Source organism: Sus scrofa, chromosome 1 (assembly GCF_054392235.1).
Source record: "Sus scrofa isolate SSC_HxYL_T2T_F1_AM1 chromosome 1, Sscrofa_HxYL_maternal_Yorkshire_Landrace_v2.0, whole genome shotgun sequence".
NCBI classification, from domain to species: domain Eukaryota; kingdom Metazoa; phylum Chordata; class Mammalia; order Artiodactyla; family Suidae; genus Sus; species Sus scrofa.
In genome coordinates, this window is record NC_139383.1 from 168,230,237 (window position 1) to 168,249,081 (window position 18,845).

General features: G+C 35.0%; 1 long non-coding RNA gene across 4 annotated transcripts in view; it reads left to right on the top strand.

Moving 5' to 3' along the window:
- The window catches only part of LOC146406837 (uncharacterized), a 487,766-nt gene that overhangs the window by 33,360 nt on the left and 435,561 nt on the right, over window positions 1-18,845 (top strand). The window contains exons 2-3 of one of the 4 annotated variants that reach the window (XR_014841178.1): window positions 4,078-4,229; window positions 13,647-13,702. The exons of the other annotated variants lie outside the window; for them this stretch is intronic. This is a non-coding gene — a long non-coding RNA (uncharacterized LOC146406837). The remainder of the gene's footprint in view (window positions 1-4,077; window positions 4,230-13,646; window positions 13,703-18,845) is intronic. 4 annotated transcript variants of the gene reach the window in all.

Sequence of the window (18,845 nt, forward strand, 5' to 3'; positions counted from 1 at the left end):
GCTGGCAGACAAGGTGGGAGAAGAAGATAATAAGTTGGGAAACTTAGCATGCCATTTTTCAAGGCTAGGAGGATGTGGGCTACCTTGAATTAAGGTCTGAGTGCTTGTGACAGAGTCTAATGTGACGCTAAGAGGTAGAATCTCTGAACAAGTAAGAGTAGGGAGGAGGATGTTTGAGTGATTGACAGTAAAATTGACAAAATGCCCTATGAAGTCCTATCCCTCATTCAGAGGAAAGAAAAAAACAACAGCCCTGGCCAGTGGGACACGCTCTCTGCCACCCCAATTCAGAAAACACTTACAGTGAGAGAATATTTGTGCCCTGAGTTTATTGATATAGCTGCCAAATTTGAGGAAAAGGAATCCAGACATGGGTAATGCATCTATGATGCAAGGTTAAAGCACCATATCCCTGCATGGTGCTGGGGTTTAGGGTACCTGCTCCCTTATAGATTGGATTACTCTATCTCAAGGGAGGTTTTGACCACCCAATAAAGGGATCTTTCTGGACCCTGGGAATCTATAGAGATTTACATGTACATATTTACATGTACGATGGTAGTCAATATAGTGCTGACCTGGGAGAAACTGACAAATCCCAGGAACAGTTATGGCTTCCTGGAAAGACTCAAGACAGAGGGAGCTCAAAAATCCCAAAGGCCATTCAGTCAGCTGTGAAGGATCCCATTAAAGGAACCTAGAAGCAAATGTGGTTTCACCTCCTTGCTGTGGAAACTCCACCTAAAAGAATAGACCTGCACCCCAGTGCTGTGAAGACTGGACTATAGAAAGCCTTCAAACCTGAACAACAGCTCAGCTCTGCCCCTACCATCCCTGATGCTCCATCTGATCCAGTAGGGGCCTCAAGGATCCAGTCCTATTACAGGTGGTTGTCCCATGCCTCAAGTAATATTATGCAGGCCAAGCTCACTTCCAGGTGAGGCCAGGTAGAATGGTCAGAGGCCTTATGTTGAGCTCACTATTCACTGCCCCCCCCAGAAATAAACAAAAGGCGAAGTGTTTGGTGGACACTGGAGCAGATTTTACTCTAATACACAGTCATCCTCAATATTGCTGTGAAGGCATTTTGTAGATATGTGGTTAAAATTTACAACAAATTGATTTTAAATAAAGAAGGATGTCCTCCATGATATGGGTGGTTGGGTGGGACTCATCTAATCAGTTGAATGCCTTAAGAGGAAAAAATGAAATTTTCCAAAAAAGAAAATCCGCCTAAATATTTCAATCTCAGTTCCTCCATTCTGTAGACCTGCTTTACATTTTAGACATGCTGGGCCCAACAATCACATCAATCAGTTACTTAAAATAAACCTCTTAATACACACACCCACACCCACACCCACACCACTTATTTTGCTTCTCTAGAGAACACTGCCTATACACTATTGAAATATATCATCTTACTAGAGTATTTGCATATATTAACATATATTATTATTTATAACCAAAAAAACCTTTAAAACTTCTAGTTAACTCTGTAACAGAAAAAAGTGATTCATTGCTTATTATTATTATTATTTGTAATTCGTAAAGATTAGTCAGTCTCAGGAGTTTGGAAACCCGAAAGCCATTGAATGACAGATAAGAAATGGAATGGAATATAACCAAATCAAATCCAGTTACCAGTATGGTTGAAGGCTTTATTCTAAGGGTTTTCTTGGAGATGCCTCAGGACTATTGAGGAGGAAGAGGTGGAAACCATCAGAGGTGAGCTTTGCTACTGATGCCAACTTCTGGTGTCTGGTTGACCTTCCACTCATTTTATGTATCAGGTCTCTCTCTCTCTTTTTTTTTTTTGTCTTTTGTCCTTTTAGGGCCACACCCAGGGCATATGGAGGTTCCCAGGCTAGGGGTCTAATCGGAGCTATAGCCACTGGCCTATGCGAGAGCCACAGCAACACCAAATCCGAGCCACGTCTGCGATCTACACCACAGCTCATAGCAACGCTGAATCCTTAACCCACTGAGCGAGGCCAGGGATAGAACCCGCAACCTCATGGTTCCTAGTCGGATTCATCTTTGCTGCACCATGACAGGAACTCCATGTGTCAGGTCTCTTTACACAACTTTATTCGAACATAGACTCCCACTGCTAAAGTTTCAGAAAAATTACCTTGCTGAATAATTGTGGTCAGCTCAGGTAGGGGGCATATGGATAATATAAGTGGGGAAATGGATACTGCATAAGCACCTCTTCCTCCTTTTTTTGAAGAAAATGTCACAGAATTTGTCAAGCCTAAGTTTTGGAGGATTTTTTTTTAAAAAAACTTTATTTTTTTATTAATTAAATTTATTTTTATTCGGGTATAGTTGGTTTAGTGTTGAGAATTTCTGCTGTACAGTGTAGTGATGCAATAATATATATAAATGTATATATATGCACATTATTTTTCTCATGTTATCTTCTATTATGGTCTATCTTAAGCAACTGGATATAGGTCCCTGTGCTGCACAGTGAGACCTCATTGTTTATCCTTTCCAAATGTAATATTTGCATCTACTAACCCCAAAATCCTTTCCCAAATCACAAACTTTCTTCAGAGTTGTTCTGAAATTTACAGCATCTCAAGGAGAATTATCAAAATTAATTTCACAAGAGGAAATATAGTCACTAAAAGTGAGAAAGCAATAGAACAAACAATATTGTCCTTAATTAATATTTTCTTCCCTCTGTTGTACTAATGACTTAAAAATCTTTTAGAGCTAGATTTCTCCTGGCCTTTGCTGCATTCTGCTTCTGTAGTTAAGATTGTCAAGTTATACTCTCTAATAAAATCTCCATTTGGGAATTTATCATTTTATTTCAAGTCTTCACTATGGAATGACACTTCGTAGACAACCTTGCCTGGAAGATAGATTCTTTATTTTGAATTCAGAGGAATATGCCAAGTGTATTTTTCACTAATACTTTTTTCATTTAATAGAATATTATGTTTATTTTTTTCATAATTCAGGAACTGATTTAATATTGGAACTGTTTAGATTTGAACTCAAGAACTCAGCAAATCTTTACTCAGTCATTATCAAAATAATGCACAAAGGCTTAGTTTTTTTATACACTCAAGCCGTAAGTTTCTAAATAATTTAATGTGACCTTACATTCTTAGAGAATGGAGAAATTTCCTGAGGCTAAGCCAGTTAAAGTTTCTTGGCATTTGTGCTATTTTTGGAGGTAATAAGCTATTCCCTCCTTGTTCAGTGTCACAGACCCTAGTGTTTACACCATATTATAAAACCTGATGACAGACAGCACAGCACCAGCTGGCAATGTGACCTTTCTTTCCCTTAGTTATTCCATACGGAGCAGGTGCTTTCTTTTCACTCCATCTTTCTGCACTTTCCCTCCTTATACTCTTAGTTTTAGCTATGTAGATTAGAGACTTAAATGAGATTTTACATATGAGACACTGCAAAAGTGCAAATGAAATGAAAGTGCCTAAAAGATTAGCTTCCTCTCCTGATGTCTGACTTTTATTATTTGATTTAATAGGCAGCCAGGTAAAGTGACAAGAATGTAAGTTTTGACAATAGGCAGATCTGGATTTGAATTTGTGTCAAAACACCAACTAGAAGTGTGTGATGGCAAAGGGATTTGACCCCCCTACACTTTGGTCCCCTCATCCGTATCCTGGGGATGATAAAACTCCCTTTGTACTGTCTATTTTTTTTTGTCTTTTTTTTTTAGGGCTGCACTCGAGGCATATGGAGGTTCCCAGGCTAGGGGTTGAATTAGAGCTGTAGCCTCTGGCCTATGCCATAGCCACAGCAGCACCAGATCCGAGCTACATCTGCAACCTACCACACAGCTCACGGCAATGCCAAATCCTTAACCCACTTAGCAAGGTCAGGCATGGAACCTGCATCCTCATAGATACTAGTCAGATTCCTTAACTGGTGAGCCACGACAGGAACTCCACTTCTTATTGTATTTTTATGAGTGTTATAAAGTGTTGGCCTCCTATGGGCATTTGATGCATTGGAATTGCAATAATAATTGCAAGGATTAATTTTAAGGAAAATAATATTGATGAGGCTTTAATATTCTTATAATTTCAGTACTTAATGTGAGAGAAATGGTCTAAACCATTTCATTCATCACTCCTGCTACTGTAGGATGGAGAAGGAATAATCACTTGGGATAACCTGGAATCTGGCCAAGTGAAAATCTGCCTCTTGAGAGTTCACTGGCAGATACTTGGGGCTTTCTGGTAGGTATACATTTTTCTGTCACTCTATGGCTAACTTTATGTTGATTCCTGCATTCATCAGAGCCTAGACAGTAGCAGAAAGAAATGAGAAAGGAAGGGTTTGTTTTTTTTTTTTTTTTTCAATCCTAATTTAAAAAGCACACTCTCATTAAAAAGAAAATTCCTGGAGGGAAAAAAAAAGTTGTTCAGATTAGCAAATAAAATGGAATTGTGATTTCTCTGTATAACATGAAGTATTAGAAAACTCAACTGGCTTAGCATCAAACAGGCCTGGATTTAAATTTCAGTTTTGCAGTTCTTCCTTTCCTTTTTTTTTTTTTTTTTTCCCTTTAATTTGATCAAATATGTTGCAGGTGACTAATCTGACAAATACAAAAGGGACTGTGAGGATGCTGGGCAGCTGAACATTACCTCAAATGCTAAATCTTAAAACTTGAACCTGGTTGTGTACACTTGTTGGATAAAGTATCCTCATGTGCTGTGATATCACTGTAAGAATTACTTTTACCCATAACATCAATGCTCAAACACTTGTGGAACAGCAGGACAAGCTATTTCAGGACATGCTCAGGGTCCATTACAAACAATCTAAGCTAGACTAAATTTTGAAATAAAACCCTAAATTCTGATTGATTCTTTCCCATAGCTTATAAACTTGAGGGTAATGCAGCTCAAATGTCTGTCTGCATCCTGCTTTTAAAACCCTCAGTGCTCAGTGGCTTGTCTGCTCTCTCACCTGCCTAGGCTGAGTCAAGGAGGTATTATCTTGATGGACTGGAAGAAACATTGGCTTTTTATCTCAGAAAAGGAATCTATAGTGGGCAGGAATCTTCTTAGGATATTTTGTTCTCTGAGACATATACCAATTATTCCAAATAAAGTATTATTTTATATACCAGACACTTCCACTTAACTAAACACCAGTGCGTGCTACACTAATTAATATTAAATCTGTACACATTTTAGTTCACAAACTAATATCTCATAGTATTTTATTTCTCACCTGCGAAGAACGCCAAAAGAAAAGCCAAACAACTGGTTAAAAATAGTTCACTGCTTCTAGAATATATTAATATTAAGCAAAAGGAAGAGAAATAAGTCAATAACTATAAGTTGAGTGTTTGTACCAAATGGAAATATTGTATTAGATATGATGGAAAATTTATACTCCTTAAGTCCTTATCAGAAAAAAAAAAGCTTATAGTCTAGTAATTACTCTTGTATAACAAATGCCATATTGGGTTGTATTCCTTTATTTGGAAAGAACATAAACCATAATCTTAAAGCAACACTGGTTACATTCTACATTGTTAAAATTGTGTAAGAATAACTTCACTATACACCTGATGAAATTAGTTTTTCTTGAAACTAGTCTTCTAAATGATAATTTTACCCATAAATATTTAAAACTTAAGAGTACTACATTCATAACAAGCAGTAAGATAAAGAACAGCCTTCAAACCCAAACACCTGGAGAGTTCATTATCTGCTTTGTGCATTCCTCCGACTAGATATGCCTTTCATACAGAAGAGTTTACTAAGGGCAGAGTAAACTAAAGGCTATTTTGCCAGCCACAGAAAATTGTTCAGCATCTTTGAGAAATATCCAGAGACTCCATTGTTTTCTCCTATGCTGCATCAGGAAGGTCTTGTGGATTGTCAGTGCTCTCAATCAAATTGCTCCTTCATCCATATGTAATATCAATAATGTCAACCACAGTGTTGTTTCTGAGCAATATATCAATGTAGCTTGATTAATATCAAATTGAGGGAAGTAGAAATTGCTAATAATGAAAGTGTATTCAGTTGTTTTGTTTCTAGTTGGTAGCAATGGTGGCTGTATACTTATGGAAAAGAGGCAGAGGAAGACAAAGAATAGAGCTCTTTTTTTCTATAAATTGAAACTTTAAACCACAGTAATATACTTGGAGTTAAGGAATTAAAGAAGAGAGAGAGAAAAGCAAATTAAACAATTTGATAGTAGTGGCTAATTACCCTGATTTTAAAAATGATATGCTCAAATAAAGGTATAGTAATTTTAGCAGAATAAATAATTTAATTAAACCTTTGCTAAATAATGAGGCAAATCTATTAAAATCAAAACAGTTAAATATATACTAAGTTTTATTACCATTATTTAATAATATTATGTAAATATAGTTCAATGCAATGAGATAAAAATGCAGAAATCAGACTTACATGCTAAAAATGAGAAAATTAAAATATTTTCACATTCTGTGATTATACATAACGTATGCCACAAAATCAGGTAAATCACTGTTCGATTTCATTAAAAAATAGAATAAATGAGAAACATAAAATTAGCACACATAAGTGGATATAAGTTCTAAACAGAACAAAGGGATAATGTGTATTGATACCAGGTGCTGGTGCTAGAGAAGGTACAATACTAGTCTTAAATTTTCATGTAATTCGCAATGTAGTATCTACTTACATATGCCCTAATTATTAGAAGTACAGAAATTCTGATAACTCTTAATCATAATCATTTCTGGATTTGACTGCTTATGCAGGTACCATATAAATAACAAAGATTTGGAGCAGAGGTTCTTAACAGTGGCCAATGGACCTAAAAGAATCCATGGCTTTCTTTCAGAGGGGCCAGGAACTCCTTAAATTTATATGCAATATTTTGCATGTGTGTTTTATGTCTCTTCTACAGAAGAATATCCATCACTTAATGCAATCTGAGATTCAGAAAGTATTCATTGGTATAAGGTATCTAAATAAAATCAAGTTATTTGATATATTTATATATATTTTAGCCTCTTAACCATAAAAAGAAAATGAAGTAGATGAACTGTTTGTGGATTATCTGTAAGAAATTGATATAATATGCCAAAAAATAAAATTAAAAACAAAAACATTCTCAAGTGAAAGTATTTACCAGTTAAAAACACAATGAAAAAAATAAAAATACACATTCACTAATATATATGCATATACTACTTACAAACAAGTGTAAAGTGTAATATGAGAAATGGATGTGAACAAAAGCACAAAATCTCACTGGGGATCAGAAAAGGAAATTTTAGTATAGAGACAGAGCATGATCTTGAGAAGGAAGGTTCAGTTTACTCCAAATTTAAAAAGCAACATTTCTTTCAACTTAGTAGGTTCTTAGGGATCAAAATAATGAAACAGCATTTAAAATAACAATAATAATTACTAGATAATCAAGAAAAGAAAGGCAGGGTAGATCATGCTTGCCATACATATTAGGATGAACAGCCAGCAAGAAAATGGGAGAACTGTCAAAAATACATTTAAACAAACATATAACTTGTGATATTTCCAATTGTTCTGCAACATTCTAAAACAAATAATTTCTTTCAGTAACAAAATAAAAATCTAGTTATATAAACTCTTCCAGCAAATAATCTGATGGCTTCTCTGCAGAGCCTTGTATTACCAGATGGCACCCAGTTACTAACATGTGGTCCCACTGATAGAATGGAGAGAAAAATACTAACAAAGAAAAATTTAGAAACAAAATGTATCAAAAGCTGTTTAATGAACTCTTCTTGGTTATCATTTTGAAGTTGTAAGATTCTGAGTAATTTTAATGTTCCTTATCATGTTCTTATTCTGAAATACAAAGAAAGGATATCTATTTATGGGAATTACATGAAGATAAAAATTTTCCATTTTATGAAAATCTTTTAAAAACACATAGTTAAATTATATTCAAATAAAAGAATTAGAAATAAGCAAAATGGAACACAGATTTTAATTCATACAAAATGGAAAATTAAAAGGTAAATATAAAAATGGAAAAAGATTATAAGAATGATGGAAATAGTTAATAGCCCCAAATATAAATATAAATATTCTTACAAATATTTAAAATTAATGTATGCAGTATGCTTATGAAGAATTCTTCATTGTCACTAAAAATTGAAAACACGACTGAGATCTTGTCATGCCTCTGCTCAAATCCTTCGGCTCTGTACCCCCTCAATAAAATTTGAAGTCACTGTCACAGCCTACAGGATTTACATGATCTTCGAGGAACACCTACACTGCCTCTACCACCTCTTGGGCCCCTTTTAATGCTGTCCTCTTCCTCATTCTCATCGTGGGAGCTTCCTTGCTCTTCTTCCTACTTTCCAAGCATTTTACATCTCAGAGTCTTTGCACTTGTAGTTTATCCAACTTGGAGGACTCAGATCCTAGGTACTACCTGCATCCTCCTCTTAGCACCACGTCCCAGTCATTGGTCATTCTTTGTATGTTATCTTATTGAAGAGGTTTTCTCTAGTCAATCTTTGTAAGATAAATCTAGTTGTTCACAAAATACCTTTAACCCACTGATTTTTTTTCAGCTTCTCATATATATATATATACTTTGAGTTGGTTCTACTTATTTTGGTCCCCAATTTGTGGTTTTTTTTTTTTCCCTCAATATTCTTCTAGTAATTAGTCCTCATAAATCTAAAGAAATGCTAGTATTTGACATTTATGGAAAACATAGTGTATACTGAGTGCTTTACATATAGTTTGTAATTTAATTCACACATAGCCCTGTGAGTTAGGGACAAGGACTATGTGCATTTTACTGATGTGTAAACATAGGCATTGTAGGATAAGGTGACTTGTCTACTAGTTAAAAGAGGAAAATCTGGAATAACCCTTGCATGGGACCCTTTAGACGGGCCTTATTTCCTGCAGCTTTCTGCTCTTTGTTGTTACTGTGCTTTTGTCGTTTTTGCTGTGAGAGCCAGTTATCTGGCTAGTAATATTTAGATTATAAAAGACAAATGTAAGGAACCAATAAGTGTGCCATAGATCTGGAAAAGCTTGATTTCCCAGGGGTATGAAATTATGTAAAATATAAAAACAGGAATCTGACTGCTGCTAATTATTCTTTTATTATGTATTAAATCTAATTGCTGTGGAAGCCATATTCCTTCTCATCTTTTCCTATGCCCATTAAAACAAAACTGTGGCTCTAGGATAGGCTTATTAAAGGAATTGACAATAAAATATTGTCTTTATAAAAAGAGCAATGCGATCTTAATTAAGGTGGTTATGTCTATTCTAGTCTGTGTCTATGCAGAGAATTCTGGAGGGAGCAAGTGCCAAGACCCAGCTTGGGGGTCAGGAGAAATCTGAGAATCTCATTTAAGTGGCCTGAGGAATACTTACATAATCACTAGTTGTCTTTCTTTTAAAAGTAGTATTAATTATTAACAATCATAACTAATATATTATTGAATGGGCCTATTTAAGCAAATATAGTAGTTAGAAATCAAAGATGGCATGGACGTAATTGTATACCTATGCATAACATACACTCTTTCCAGGTAATTATATTTTCTTTAATCTTTTTTCTAATTATAGCATTCATACATGTTCATTTTTGAAGAAATAGCCTCTACTAAAATATAATACAACTTCCCTCCAGTGTTTGCATAAATAATTATAATAATTTAAACATTTTAGAATAGTTTTAGAGAAAAATTGTGAAAAATAATTCCCTGTGTTCCCTGTGTTTCCCTTATTGTTAAAAGCTTATGTTAGAATGGTACATTTGTTGTAACTAATGAACCAATACTAATACATTATTATTAACTAAAATCAATACTTTATTTCAGTTATCTTTGTTTTTAATAGAGTCCCATCCAAAATACCACATTACATGTATTCATTATGTTCTGGCAGCCTCCTCTTTGCTCTGATGATATTGCAGAAATTTTTTGGTTTTGATGCCCTAGACAATTTTAAAAAACACTGTAGAATCTCTAGTGAGTATCAGCCTAATGTTTTTCTCATGATTAGCCTGGAGTTTCGGATTTAGGAAGGAAGACCATAGAGTTAACATGACATTCCCATTACATCATATCAAAGAAGCATGCTATCAGTATGTCTTATTACTGTTAATGCTAATAATCTGGAGTAGAATTTGTCAGATTTCTCTTATTTTTTTTTATTAATATTCTCATATGGTACTCTTTGGAAGTCACTACTCACAGCCCACACTTAAGGAATGGGAGTTGTATGCTTCACCTCCTTGAGAGTGAAATATCTACACAATTTATTTGGAATTCATATATGCAATGTATTTGTCTCTTCTCCCTTATTTATTTAATCATTTATTTTTATCACTTTGTACTCACGATTTTTAAAAATATACTTTAGCTTATAATCCAATACTGCTTTGTTTATTGTGTTGCTCAAATTACTCAGCTTTGACCGTTGGGGGAGCTTTTTTCATTTGGCTTCTGTGCCCATTGAAATATCCCTGTAGAATATTTGTCTTTCACTTTTTTTTTTTTTTTTTTTTTTTTTTTTTTTTGTCTTTTTGCTATTTCTTGGGCCACTCCCACGGCATATGGAGGTTCCCAGGCTAGGGGTCGAATCGGAGCTGTAGCCACCGGCCTGCGCCAGAGCCACAGCAACTCGGGACCCGAGCCACGTCTGCAACCTACACCACAGCTCATGGCAATGCCGGATCATTAACCCACTGAGCAAGGCCAGGGACCAAACCCGCAACCTCATGGTTCCTAGTTGGATTCATGAACCACTGCGCCACGACGGGAACTCCTGTCTTTCACTTTTGAAGGAAAAATTTGCCGGATGTAGAATTCTATGTTGGCAAGTTTTTCCTTTAAATACATTAGGTAGTTTACACTGCTCTCTTCTTCCTTGCATGGCTCCTTATGAGAAGGCTGCTATGGCTTTAGAGATGTTTCTCTCCAGGAAAGCTATACTGCTATATAGTCTCAGAGACAGTGACAGAAAGTTGGAGAATGGCAAAATATCCCTTTATTGTATTTACAGTATGTAGTAAGTCTGCCCTATTTAATTAATTCTTCAACAGACAGTTATTTAGTGCTTACACTCTGCCTGTCATTTTTGTGATACAGTGATAAATAGTACAAAGGATTTTTTTGATTTTGATCATTTCTATTATTTCCAATTTAGTGATCTAATATCCACAGACTTTGGAGACAAGTTGTTGTTAATGTTCCATTTTAATGATTATACCCTAAATAAAATAAATTCCTGTGACATTTTATTGGAAAGCAACTGAGTGTTTAAGAGCACAAAGCCAGAGTTCCTATTTGGCTTAGTAGTTTAATAACCCATCATAGAGAGCTCGCATTATGGCTCAGTGGGTTAAGAACCCAGCTAATATCCATGAGGATGCAGGTTAAATCCCTGGCCTTGCTCAGTGGGTTAAGGATCTGGCATTGCCACTGCAGCATAGGTCATAGGTGCGGCTCAGATCTGGTGTGGCTGTGGCTGTGGCATAGGTCAGGAGCTGCAGCTCCAATTTGACTCCTGCTGGTAACTTCCATTTGCTGTAGGTGCAACCCTAAAAAAGAAGTAAAAAAAAACCAAAAAAACAAAAACACAAAGCCAAACGACCGGGGTGAAACATTGTTATACCACTTACTCATGTGACTTTGGGCCAATTATTTATTCCCCCGTGACTCTGTTTCCTCATTTGCAAATGGGGTAAGAATGATAACCTCCTGACAATAGGGCAGTTGTAAGATTATAGGAAATGACAAAGTCACAAACACTTAGAACAGTATTAGGCTATGGTAAGGACTATGTAAGTAAGTGTTATTTATTACTTAGACACTGAGCCTGAGTTATTATCATGAGTACAGTTAATTTCATATTTGTCTTTGTAAATAGGGTTTAATTAGAGGTGTAAATGGGTAACAGTGAATAAGAAACACTATCATTTTTAGTGTTTCTGTTATACACTTCATCAGATATGAGCAAACCCAAATGAGATTTAAATAGTAAAGTTTCATTCTTATTATGTCTATGACCCTAAGTACTTTTTTTGAAAGATAAAATTCATTAATGATAATGTGTTTAAGAAAATATGAATGTATTCCAAAATATTAGAGAATGATACAAATTATGGTATTTATTCTGATCTTTTGCCCTATCCAAGCACACTCAAAGAGTCATATGTCCATGAGTAAGTTAGCCAATAGGAAGCAAGAAAAACTGGGTATGAGTATAAAGGAACCATCATATAGACTATAAATACTCCTTTAGCTTCTGAATGCTCTTTTTGGGGTTTAGTCTTTTTGGTTTCACATGATTGCTTCTGTACCATTAACAGTGAGTCTATTTGAATAAAAATAAAAAGTAGCACTTAAAAATCCTCTTTGGCACTTCAAAAGGCCATATATTAGAGAGCTAATTGGTATAGCTTTTACAGCTTTCACATTGATTTTTTTTTCCCCCATTGATTTTTTTCCCTCCTTTGAGCTGTCTTTCATCCTGCTACTACTATGAATTCCTCTTTTCCGTTCTTGTGGAGTAGATTATATGCAAGAGAAGATAATCAGTGAAAGCGACAAGCTTCCCAAGAACTTTTGTTCTGTCCTACCATATTTTAATTTCAGGCAAGTAGAACTAGTTGAGAGTATACTGATTGGGCTATGTCAGAAATCTTTCTACTTCAGAGGCTTTAAAGTCTCCATGAAAATGAGATAGATGTTCTGGCAATTAAGCCTGGGAGCACTGAATTTCTATTTTGCAGAGAGGGTATCTCCCACCTTAACACATTTGAGGAATGATAAGATTTACTATTGAAAGCTAATTTCCTTCTTTCCTATACATAGGGTCATGAGCTAAAGAAGGAATATATTTTAACATTCCAGGAATTAGTATTCTACATTCTATCATCATTAAAACCCAATATGTGTTAGATGTCTAGTTATATGTCTTTTTGTTTTATTACAACTACTTTCAGTAAATTAAAAATGATTCTATAAACTAGCATGGAGTGTTAGTTTGAGGACAAACATCGTAGAAGGTCCTGAAAAGAATTTCAAGAATACATGTAAGAAATGCTTCTGAAACACATAATTGCTTTCAATTTATAAAGATTTGGTATACTCTCCTCAATGGTGATTCCAAGGCCTGTATACACTCCTCTGACTCCCAAAGGAATTAATCACTCAGTATGGGCATCAGCTTTATTCACTGGTCACTTTCAGCTTAGAGTGGTCGCAGGTGTGTTTCCAGTACAAGAAAGTCATTGGATAATACTTCAGACTCTGTGGTATTTTGTACATGTGTGAAATTTTTAATCCCTGGATTGGGGACTGGCTAGCTACTATGTGGACTCTCTCTGAATTTTCCTATTTCCATTCTTGGAGTCTGTCCCTGAACTCACTGTATAATCACTATTGTGTATCCAAAACCTAACATATGGTGTGGTTTTTAAAAGGCAATGAGTATATAACCTAAAATGAACAGAATTCAAAATTAATGGATATTTTCTTTTATGAACAAATATTATCCCTTATTCTATAAATATTATAACTTTGGCTTCTTCCTACTTCAATTTTTTTTATAATTTCTGGACTTTTTGAAGTTATGGAACAGAATGCCATTTTTGTTCCATTTATCTTTCAGGAAATTCATTGGGTCACTGCATTGATCATTGCCTGTATTACATACTGCTAAGAGAGGTAATAAAAACTTAAGATCAGTTTTACCTTATATTACATGTCACAATGGAATTTTTTTTTTTTTTTTTTTTTTTTTTTTTTTTTTTTTTTTTTTTTTTTTTGCCTCACTCTCAGTGTAAAGAAATTCCTGGGCCAGCGAATGAATCTGAACAGTAGCTGAAGCTTACACCACAGCTGCTGCAATGCCGGATACTTTAACCCACTGCACTGCAGCAGGAATTTCCACAATGGATTTTTAAGGGGAAAAAATCTAAAATATATCCCAAATAGAGTAATCAATATGGGAAAAAACACTTTCCAGTTATATGTATGAAAACAAAGGACTAATCATATCATACAGTACATGATTTTTGAATAGGAAATAGTTCTTCTAAGCCCTATTTTGCAGGTAAGAAGAAAAATCAGGTCCCAAAACACTGCAGAAATATCTAATTAGTAGCTGAAAAATTCCATTTTACAATTTCTGGTCCAGCATTTTTTTTGCAATAATCACTTTACATCTAAAATTCATAAAGTTCTTTTACATATCTTGTTTTATAATTATTATTTTTATAATGATTTTTATTTTTTCCATCATAGCTGATTTACAGTGTTCTGTCGATTTTCTAACGCACAGTGAGGTGACCCGATCACACATACACATATGCATTCTTTTTTCTTACATTATCATGCTCCATCACAAGTGACCAGACATAGTTCCCAGTGCTACACAGCAGGATCCCATTGCTTGTCCATTCCATAGACAATTGTTTGCATCTATTAACCCCAAATTCCCAGTCCTTCTCACTCCCTCCACCTCCCTTTTTGCAAACACAAGTGTGTTTTCCATTTCCATGATTTTTGTTTCTTTGGAAAGGTTCATTTGTGCCATGTATTAGATTCCAGATGTAAGTAATATCATATGATATTTGTCTTTCTCTTTCTGACTTTCACTTAGTATGAGAGTCTCTAGTTCCCTCTAGTTCCATTCATGTTGCTGCAAATGGCGTTGTTTTGTTATTTTTTATGGCTGAGTAGTAGTCCATTGTGTATATATACCAAATCTTCTTAATCCATTCCTCTGTCAATGGACATTTAATGTTGTTTCCATGTCTTGGCTATTGCGAATAGTGCTGCAAAGAACCTGCAGGTGCATGTGTCTTTTTCAAGGAAAGTTTTGTCTGGATATATGCCCAAGAGTCGGATTGCTGGGTCATATGGTAGTTCTATGTATAGATTTCTAAAGTACTCCCTACTGTTCTCCATAGTGGTTGTACTAGCTTGCATTCCCACCAACAGTGCAGGAAGGTTCCCTTTTCTCTACACCCTCTCCAGCATTTGTTATTTCTCAACTTATTAGTGATGGCCATTCTGACTGGTGTGAGGTGGTATCTCACGGTAGTTTTGATTTGCATTTCTCTAAAAATCAGTGATGTTGAGCATTTTTTCATGTGCTTGTTGGCCATCTATATATCTTCTTTGGATAAATGTCTGTTCAGGTCCTTTGCTCATCTTTCAGTTGTGTTGTTGGCTTTTTTGCTGTTGAGTTGTATAAGTTGTTTGTATATTTTAGAGATTAAGCCCTTGTCAGTTGCATCATTTGAAACTATTTTCTCTCATTCTGTAAGTTGTCTTTTTTTTTTTTTATGGTTTCCTTTGCTGTGCAAAAGCTTGTCTGTTTGATTAGGTCCCATTGGTTTATTTTTGCTTTTATTTCTGTTGCTTTGGGAGACTGACCTGAGAAAACATTTGTAAGGTTGATGTCAGAGAATGTTTTGCCTACATTCTTTTCTAAGAGTTTGATGGTGTCTTACCTTACATTTAAGTCTTTAAGCCATTTTAAGTTTATTTTCATGCATGGTGTGAGGATGTGTTCTAGTTTCGTTGATTTACATGCAGCTGTCCAGTTTTCCCAGCATCACCTGATGAAAAGACTGTCATTTTCCCATTTTATATTCTTGGCTCCTTTGTTGAAGATTAATTGAATGTAGATGTCTGGGTTTATTTCTGGGTTCTCTATTCTGTTCCATTGGTTTGTCTGTCTGTTTTGGTGCCAGTACTTCACTGTCTTGATGACTGTGGCTCTGTAATATTGCTTGAAGACTGGGAGAGTTATGCCTCCTGTTTGGTTTTTGTTCTTCAGAATTGCTTTGGCAATTCTGGGTCTTTTGTGGTTCCATATAAATTTTTGGATTGTTTGTTCTAGTTCTGTGAAAAATGTCATGGGTAATTGGATAGGGATTGCATTGAATCTGTAGATTGCTTTGTGTAGTATGGCCATTTTTACAATATTAATTTTCCCAACCCGGAAGCAGGGAGTATCTTTCCATTTCTTTGCATCCTCTTTAATTTCCTTGATTAATGTTTTATAGTTCTGGGCATATGTCTTTCACCTACCTGGTCAGGTGTATTCCCAGATATTTGATTTTTTGGGGTGTAATTTTAAAAGGTATTATATTTTTGTACTCCTTTTCTAGTATTTCATTGTTAGTATACAGAAATGCAACTGATTTTTTTTTAATGTTACTCTTATATCCTGCTACTTTGCTGAATTTGTTGATCTAGATATCTTGTTCTACACTATTATGAAGAAAGACAACTCTGTCTTTCTCCCAAAGTTATGATTAATGAATTTGGCTTTGTGTAAAAGTTTTCCTCCTCATTATACCCTAACATGATACAGATTCATGGTCTTTCCTTTGGAAAAATTATAGAATCCAGTTACATGTTGTTCAGATAGCATTATTAGAACCATTTAAAAATTTTATGGCCCCACATTTCTTTTTGCTACCATGTAATTACACTGAGATACAACTTTACCCTCCTACTCTTCAGTCTTTGTTTTCTCACATGAGAAGATTCACCCTGGTTAGTAGACATTGCAAGCATAAGTTTATATTTTTGCTTTTGCGTGCATTCCAAGGAAATGCCTAACCAATTATTGGCAAAGTATAATATTCCATATTTTAAATAAGGAAATTTTCTGGCCAAGTCAAGGTCAAAAAATATTTTCTAATTATTATTTTTTTATGTCTAATATCAACATTCTCAGTACAGACTAGCAAAGTTCATAAAGATTTGTAGTTTAAGTCTTTAAAAACAGGATTCAGCAAGCTTTCTGACAGAAGCTGTTATATTGATATTGTAGTTGCACTAATCAGCTTGAAACATCTCTCACATGGAAGGAAAACAAGATATCCTTGCAAGAAAAATACACTGTCTAATCTTATGAGAAATCAGTTAATCTCTGTCCTTCCATTTTCACTGCTTAATAAACAGGTAAGCAGTAAGGCTGATTTCAAAATATTCTTTCAAAATACTTGGGGATTCTTATACCTAGTTTAATATAAGATAATTATGTTATTAATATAGCATATAATAACTGGGATGTTTTCAGTTCAAAAGGGAAGCAATAATATTACCACATTTTTTGAGGGATGTTAATTAAAATGTGATCATTTTGAGAGGATTAATATACATAAGAGTTCATTTTTGTACTGTATTTGACAAAAATATACTAATCAACTGTACTACATGTGTGAAAAATATTGCAAGGTGTATAATTTACCTACATGAAATTATTTTAAGGCATTCTTTGGATGATTACATAGTAGCTTCTATTAATTTTGTAAGCTTTGTGCAATATAGACATGCATACAACCGAAAATAGAAATTGCCTGTGATCCCACCATACCACCATAGATAGCTTTAATAGTTCATTGTATTTCAAACTTTTTCCTCTTTCCCAAAGATAGAGATAACTGTATAAATACGTATACATGATGTTACATATTTAAAATCAGTTTTACATATTAATTTGTACTCTGCTAGTCTTCTTTAATGAAGGGCATAACTATTTTCCCAAGAAATCACATTTTTTTACAATATGTTATTCAGTATTTTGTTGCTTAAATGTGCCACAGTTAATTTCACCAAACTTTGGGGGTACTTTAGACATATTGTTTTACTTATAGGAAAACAATATTTTCATTTCAGATGACTTTCTTCATAAAATGGTTCCTGAAGGATCTCAAAAAAGGAATTTTTTGGTGTTATTTTTATAGTTGAATATTCTTCAAAATGTAAATAATTAAAATGAATCAATCTGTTTTATTTTAAATATTTGCTTGAATTAGTCATTAAGTCAGTTTGGATATGGCTTAGCAAATTAATAATTTTCTTTTAAAATTGAAAGTAACAGTGTAAAATTTTGATTTCATGAAAAGTGTAACAAAGGGGACATCTGGAAAGCTATGCTTTTATAAAATATCTGTGCTCCCAAGTCCTGATATGAATACTGGAAAAATAATTATTCTTTCATTTCCACCAGAAAACAAACATGGAGGGAAATAAAAGAAACTAGAATCTAGGAGTTCCTGTCTTGGCACAGCAGAAACAAATCCAACTAGGAACCATGAGGTTGCAGGTTCGATCCCTGGCCTCACTCAGTGGTTTAAGGATCTGGCGTTGCTGTGAGCTGTGGTGTAGGTCACAGATGCAGCTCAGATCCTGCGTGGCTGTGGCTGTGGCTGTAGCCAGCAGCTACAGCTCCAATTAGACCCCTAGCCTGGGGACCTCCATATGCTATGGGTGCAGCCCTAAAAAGACAAAAAAAGAAGAAAAAAAAAAAGAAACTAGAATCCAGAAATAATTTTCGATCTATATTGCTGTCTTAAATGTAGAAAATTACATTTCGTGGACTCTTCAAGAGACACATTTTGGCAAGAATTCTGCTCAGATTTCTTCAGAGCAAAGTTTCACTTCATATAACAAGAAACCCAAAAGGGGAAGTTCCTGTTGTGGCTCAGTGGTAACAAACCTGACAGGTGTTCATGAGGATGCAGGTTTGATCCCTAGCTTCACTCAGTGGCTTAAAGATCCGGCCTTTCTACAAGCTGTGGTGTAGGTCGCAGACATGGCTTGAATCCCGGTTGCTGTGGCCGTGGGGTAGGCTGGCAGCTATAGCTAAGATTCAACCCCTAGCCTGGGAACTTCTATGTGCCATGGTTGCAGCCCTAAAAAAAAAAAAAAAAAAAAGCAAAAAAAAAAAAGGAACCCAAAAGGAGTCAAGGCTTCTTTAGGGGAAAAGTACTTAGGACATTTTGGAAGGGAAGGGAGTCTTGTGTTATGCTTGCTAGGGGAAAAATCGCTTTTCATTTAAAAA